The 7,485-nt window shown below is 43.9% G+C and overlaps 1 protein-coding gene across 2 annotated transcripts in view; it reads left to right on the forward strand.

The window, feature by feature from the left end:
- LOC111863815 (single-stranded DNA-binding protein 3) overlaps positions 1–7,485 on the forward strand; it is a 329,719-nt gene that overhangs the window by 239,250 nt on the left and 82,984 nt on the right. The window lies entirely within an intron of this gene.

The raw sequence follows: 7,485 nt of genomic DNA on the forward strand, positions 1-7,485 counted from the left end.
AGGGGGGGGGGGGGGGTTAGAGTTGACCTGTCCAAGAAAGATGTAGTTTCAAAATTCAGACGAGAGACGGCAACGTTAAATACATGCTACAAGTTATGATGGGCAGCTGGGATAGCGCAGTCGATATAGCGACTGGCTACGACTTGGACGACCGAGGGGTCTGAGTTCGAGTCTCGGTACGGCCAAAACCATGTCGTCCAGACCGGCTGTACGGTGCACTCCAGTCTCTTATCAAATGGTTACCGGGGGTTCTTCCCATAGTGGTAAAGCGGCCGGGGCGTGAAGCTGACGACTCACATCCAGCTAATGCCGAGGTCAAGAAAATGTGGATCTATACATCTACTTCCCCATACGGCGTAGTGTTTAATTAGTTGAGCACAGGGACAACTTTACAAGTTATGATTATTTCGTCTGTATTGGGACATAAGCTAGATAAGTTGAATTTGCTGGGAAAGATCACTCTTCAGTGAGATCTAAGTTTAGTCTTATCAGAATTTTAGAAGTGCGGGTTACATGTAAATGTGTTCAGAACCACTTAGTAGATAAGTACAACTTAAACGGAGCGCAGCTCTTATCTTGGGACAGAAGATAGAAGAGACGCGAGAGAGCTGTATATTATTAAGACAACAGTTTTCAGGCAGTTGGTCAGCGTGACTGTCTCGGGCGTAAGGAAACACGAGTTCGAAATTGTTACCGCGTTGCCTCAGCGATTATGGACGAACAGAGTGAAATTTCACACGCCCACTTTCAGTGACGATTTAATATGTATCTGGAGCTACCGGACACAATACACAGACTTTTAAACTTTAATTATTCCAAGCACATAAAAAATGCATAAGATACAAATTTCAGGGCTATTATAAAGAAGTTTCGACCCGCGATTGATATTGTATGAAATATATGAGGGGCAGTCAAATGAAAACGGGTTAGAAGCCAAAAACATTTTAAAGAACATTTTTTTACCTCAAAAGTAATCTCCAAAATTGTTAATACGAGTACATTTATCCCACTGGGAGATAAGAGTCAATTCCATCCGTGACAAAGTTTGTGGGCTGTCTATGGAACCACAGCTTTACCCAGCCACACACGTCATAGTCCGATGCAAACCGATGCCCACGAATGTCTCTCTTCAGGTCTCCAGAAATGTGAAAATCACATGGGGGGAGATCTGGGCTGTAGGGGGACTGTTGAAGCACTTCCCAACCAAATCTCTGTAGCATACAATTCCTCACAGTTGGCAGTGTGGGGGGGCGCATTATCATGAAGAAGGATAATGCCGTTTGATAGCATTCCAGGGCGTTTTGACTTTATGGCACGTCTCAGTCTCAGTCTTCACAGCGCTGTGCACTGATTGTCGTCCCATGCTCGAGAAATTCGACAAGCAGAGGGCCCTTGCAGTCGAAGAAGGTCATCATCACTTTACCGGAACTTGTGTGTACGGCTTTGGATTTCTTCGGTGGGGGAGAATTCAAGTGTTTCCACTGTTGGCTCTGCTGCCGCTTGCTCTCGGGTTCAGAATGGTGGCACCAAGTTTCGTCCCCAATGGCCATACGGGACAGAAAGTTTACTGAAGCGGTAACCCTTCGAGAGAGACCCAGTTCGAACCCCAGCCGAGACACTAACTTGTCTGGAATTTTTCGTCTTTCCCCCTCAGTCCCTTAGGCAAATGCGATACCGTTAGGTGAGGACCGCTTTCATCCACATCCAGCTCAAACCGTTATTCACTCTCTGAGCATTAGATGCTACTGATAGCGTTACTGAGTCAACTGGAAATAGATTCTAAGCAGACTTCTCTCTTGTGTGATGTAAAACCGTGCAGTCCGGTAAAGGCAACCGATGCGCATATTCAAGGTCGACGAGTGAGCTAAGCTAGAAACCAGCAGAACTGCCTGCTTCATGTTGGTTTATAGCTTGGCGTACATCTCTGAAGATGAAGGTGATGTATTCCTCCAAAACGTCGATCGACTTTTACCGGACTACGCAGGAGGTAAAAAGCCGGAATAGCGCAGACGGTATAGCGACTGGCTACGGGCTGGACTGCCGAAGGGTCGGAGCTCGAGTCCCGGTAGGGACAAGAATCTCCACGTAGTCCAGATCGGCTCTGGGGTCCACCCAACCTCCTGTCCAGTGGGTACCGGGAGCTCTTTCCCCAGTGCGTGAAGCTTGACCACTCACCTCCAACCAGTGCCGAGGTCAAGACAACGTGGATGTATACATCCACTCCCCCATACGCATTCATGGCGTAGTGCTTAATTAGTTAAGCACAAGGACAACTTTGCCTCTGTCTTTTACACTCTTCGTACCCACCGCCGTGAGGGTCCTAAGCCAACATACAAATATTGATACAGAACCCATAACTGGCAGTTATGAATCATTTTGGCTGTCATACATAGTTATAGGTTGGCGATTGTGTGTAACCAGATTATTAATTTCTGCCATAACGTACACATATATGTATGCTTGGAGCATGAACCCATACCTGCTGTGGGAGAGAGGACACAAAATTAAGATATTAAATGGAAACAGTGCTTTCTTGTGTGTGTGGAAGACAGGCATATTCTAGAGCAGTACGTACACATTCTGATGTCAACTGTCTGGAGCAGCATACACATTTTGACGTAACTATTAGAATCACTAAATGTATTAATTCTTGGTTTCTTTAAGGACGCTTTCAGTTGCTCATATTGCATAGCATGGAATAGTAGGATGATGTGGATTGCAAGGGATATGCAGGAATTCATGGTGGCCTAACTTGAGGTGCTGTTGCTTCCTTTGCTTGAAGGGAATGATGAAATCTACGAAAGCTCTCAGGATAGCTGGTCTCTGAGTCTATTTAAACTGTAGACCTTCCCGAATACGAAGCGAAATTGCTAATCACTCGACCGCGCCGTAGAATCTCCATGTACTGTCTTCGCTCGCTCGGAAGTCAGGATCGTGGGTTCGAATCCCACAAAAGGCTTGGATGTTTGGTATGTGTATGTGTTTATTCTGTGTCTGTGTTGTCCTTTGTTTAGGCAGAGGCCTTGCGACGAGCTGGGCACTCGTCCAAGGTGTCCTGCCATCTGTAAAATGATCATGAAACTGAAAATGAGATGTAAGATTTGAGGCTTTCACGGCGGTGACTATGAAGAAAGCAGTCTTCTGGGATTTGGCACCGTGTATATGTGGTGTTAACCGACGTTTCGGAGGAACGTATCGCCCCCATCTTCAGGGTAGAAGAAAAAGTATAAGAATTCTGCAAGCGACAACACCGTGAGAAACGGTAAAGCAGACAATAAATTCTACGAATGTGTCGTTGAGTAGCCTCCCCATAGAGGAATACTATGTAAGATTTGAGGCTTTCACGGCGGTGACTATGAAGAAAGCAGTCTGCTTTACCGTTTCTCACGGTGTTGTCGCTTGCAGATTTCTTATACTTTTTCTTCTACCCTGAAGATGGGGGCGATACGTTCCTCCGAAACGTCGGTTAACACCACATATACACGGTGCCAAATCCCAGAAGACTGCTTTCTTGAAAATGAGATGTTAGGACCCAAGGCGGCTGTAGAGCCAGCGAAAAATAAAAGAACAAATGAACCGATGGAGTAAGGCAAGTGCAGTTTGGTGCGAAGATGGTTTTTTGGGGAATGATGGAAGTGTTAGGCTTGCATGATGCCGGTATGTAGCACAGAACACTATAATTTGCTGTGAAAATTCATACGCATTTAAACTTCCTGAAGTTTGCCCATTGCTGTAATATCGCATACGACTGGTAAATATCCATATGTATCTTCAGGTTCGGCGGCTTTTGTTTATGAGGTGTGAAATACGTAAACAGACCCGTAGTAGACTGCTTCGCTGGAAAACTTTCAGCGTGTTAGAGGTCAGATGTGTTGGGGTGGAGGTTTACTTGAGGTACGGCATGTAACCAGCATTCAGTAGTTAGCCAGTTGTGTTTGTCGGAGCGTAAAATCTCGAGCAATGGATTATTCCTCTTCGGATTTCGCAATGATGCGGAGCCAAATTCAAACGTTTCTATGGGGGGGGGGTTCTTTTTTATAGGCCTACTATTGTGTTCATATTCCTATCGGAGAAAACCAAAAGTCACTTCATCTTCGGTGATACTTCTCCGGAACGTTGTATTGACCTCCTCGAACTTTGCTACATGTTATCTGTTGTAATATGTGTCGAGTAAACCTATCTGATGATAAATGTTTATGAACATTTGACTTTCCCCTGTTGTTTGCAGTATGCCTGCCCAGAGTGTGGGATTTAAAGTACATATCCTTTGTGAGATTTGAGATTCCACAGCAGCGACTACGAGGCTTGAGATCTCTTGTGGTGTGACTCCGTGTAAGCTGATAGATCGTTACCGACGTTTTGGAGCAACCTGCTGCTCGTATTTTCACAAATAAGAATAACGGTCTGATACAACTCAGAAGGCAGCAGTCTTTACAGGTTTTATTTTAGACCACAACGCATTATAAGGATCCGAGGGAAATTTGTTAATAGTTTCTTTGCACGAAAACTTCCGTTAATGCGTTCCTGTGGTATGCCCTATTTTCTCTTCTGCAGTGGTGTTAATACTGTTATGTTTGAACGCCATTGAGTCGGTTCAGGAATACACCCGATAGATACACGCTTTCTGTTTGATAATTAAGCGTGTTGTATACTCGTATGTATAAACCGGACTCCACCCTCATGCGAACGCAGCCGTGATACCCCTGTAGGTATAGTGACTGGCTACGGCCCGGACTACCGAGGGGTGCATTGAGCGTGATGTATGCGCGGACCCCAGCATTCCGGTTCAGTTTGGAGCTGGGCAGTAAACCAAGCAGAGAAATGGCAGGGCTTCCAAATGCACGAGCTGTAACACAGTCGAAGTTTCGAAGTTATAATTAGGCCCCGGATTTTTTTAAAATGCATATGCGCATATGCAAATGAATATTTTGAAGGTTTTTGGTCGTTATTGCATATGCTAAACGTAAGAACATATTTCTTAATATATGTTTGAAATTAAGGATAATTAAGGATGAGACAACCGATTTATGTGACCGATACATAGCAAATTTCGTAGTTGGTAAGTTACATCCAGACGAACCCGGCAACCCTCATCTTCTTGCTTGCAAAGTACTAGAGAAATCCAACCATAGCACAATAGCATGATTTTTAAATGATTCTCTGCGTCTACTATGGCCATCTGAAATTGAGAGTAATTGTTGTAAGGTGCTTGTATTACTCACAGTTGCAGTTTCTTATATGTTGAAAGCAGCAAAGGCCTCACAAGTATTTTATCTAAATCTTATACACGTAACCTGTTTAGTTCACGGATTACACCCTATTGCAGAAAAATACGCGCACAGTTTTCAGGTGTTAACGATTGCAAGTGGGAAGAAACTGTTTCTGAAAGCACCAGCTCGTGTCCAGTTCTACAAAGATTGCCTACCTCAGGTTCCTCTGCCACCTGAACCTGTCCTAACCATGTGAGGGACATGGTTATCCGCAGTTTCATTCTATCAGGGGAATTTCAGTCAAGTAAAAGAAGTGGTTACAAAACTTGAAGATGAGTATGCATGTGTCCGTGAAGCAAAAGTGGTGTTTGGAAGTGATACTGTTTATCAAGATGTGAATTTTATTCATGCATATTTTTCTACAGTTTCAAAAGCCACTGAGAGCTCAGAATCTTGTCGTCCACCCCTTTACGACTCACTTGAACTCGTTCACTGAATTCTGCTCCAGGCGAAATTGGAGAGAAAATTAAATGCAAGTTAGAAATGGTATTGAATTCGAACCCAGGACTAAAAAAGATTCAGTCAGTCAGTACTTGAGTGGAATAAGGGTATCTTTGCCAGATGAATGTTCCGAACCTTCGGCGCCAGTGTATAAATACTGTCCAATCACGTCAGTTGATGTAGAAAGATCATTCTCAGCCTATAAGCTCATTTTGACTGACAATAGACGCAGTTTGTCTCCAGAAAACACTGAAAGACTTCTTCTAGTTGCCTATTGTGATGCTACTTTCTGCAGTGAATGATACATGTAAATAGGTGAGTCTGAATAAAGTGACCTGTTTCTTAAGTGCATATTGTTTTATTTTTGTTGCATATTTTCCCGCTTTTTAGCGCATATTTTAAGTGATTTGGCGCATAAAGATCCTGGCCCTAGTTATAATATAGTTCGGATTTTAACCGTTAAATACAGCTTCTTCCAGGACCGCAGTCATGGCAGTAATGTCGAACGCACAGCTGAAGGTTTGTGAGTTTACCGATCTCTCATGGCGTCCCTCGTTTCAACTTTTAACCAGTCGACCGCTTTTCGCGAAACTTGGTGTGAATATTATGTCATTGGGGTCTTTTTTTTATTGCTAGTGGGGTGGGAGGGACTGAGTCCCTTGTACTGCGGCCACTTCTGGCCAATTGTACCAGCCCCAGAGGATAGGTGAGGGTGATTGTGGAGCAATTGGTGGAATGAAGATTGGCAGGGGAAACCGAAGTACTCGGAGGAAACCTTCCCCAGCGCCACTTTGTCCACCACAAATCCCACTTGACCAGACCCGGGATGGAACCTGGGCCGCCGCGGTGGGAAGCCAGGACTAACCGCTTGAGCTATGGCGCGTCATTGGGGTCTTTCTCAATGCCGTACTTCAGTTTCTTAGTCAATAATAACAAAATGGCCGTCACGCAAAATTGTGAGGCGGGAGCTACACTAGCGCCAATTACTTGTGGGATACGAACGTGGTGTATGGTAGGACCTAACAGATTTATACAAATTTGCGGCTATTAAAAGTAATGTTTTTGGAGAGTGTGAAATAATGTGACAACCCTGCGAGTATTTTATTTGGTGTCCGGTTTGAGCCGCTGGAGCTATGCGAGCGAAACCTGATCCAGAGATAGAGTATAAATGTACAGTACATAGGCATATTTGAAATACTGTTAATAAGGAGATAAATACAAACATGGCGCCGGTAAGATTATATCCGACAAATAGCATACATAGAATTTGTACGTATGTAATAAGTTAATAACAAAAGGAAAGCAACATTAATAACAGAATAACAGATATTTTGAACGAGAAATGTACGGATGCAACAGGAAAGTAGGGTTTATGGGTTGTTTTTAAGTGGGTACTGATGGATGGTAGGTATTATGGCTGACCAATAAGAGGGCCCTTTGCAAAGAAATGGACCTGTTGTTGGAAGCAAGCTGATTTCGTACGTAAAATAAAATTATTGAGTTTTTGGCCCCTTTTACGCATTGATCTTCCGACAACTCGACGCCATTGGTATTTCACATGCTGTGAACTAATAACGGAAGATGCATTATTGAAATACTTGGAAATGTATTCTTCTGAAAGTAACATGCTATTTGGGGGTAGCCTGGGGTAACATTTATATTTTGCTGAATTCCTTTCCCCTTTCGAATAGTGACATCCTGGTCACTGGAATAGGGTAGAACAGTGCTTCTCGGCATTTATTTTCTGGCGACCCCCCCCCCCCCATTTTTGGGC

This window comes from Cryptotermes secundus, unplaced genomic scaffold (assembly GCF_002891405.2).
Source record: "Cryptotermes secundus unplaced genomic scaffold, Csec_1.0 scaffold1176, whole genome shotgun sequence".
In the NCBI taxonomy this organism is placed as follows: Eukaryota; Metazoa; Arthropoda; class Insecta; order Blattodea; family Kalotermitidae; genus Cryptotermes; species Cryptotermes secundus.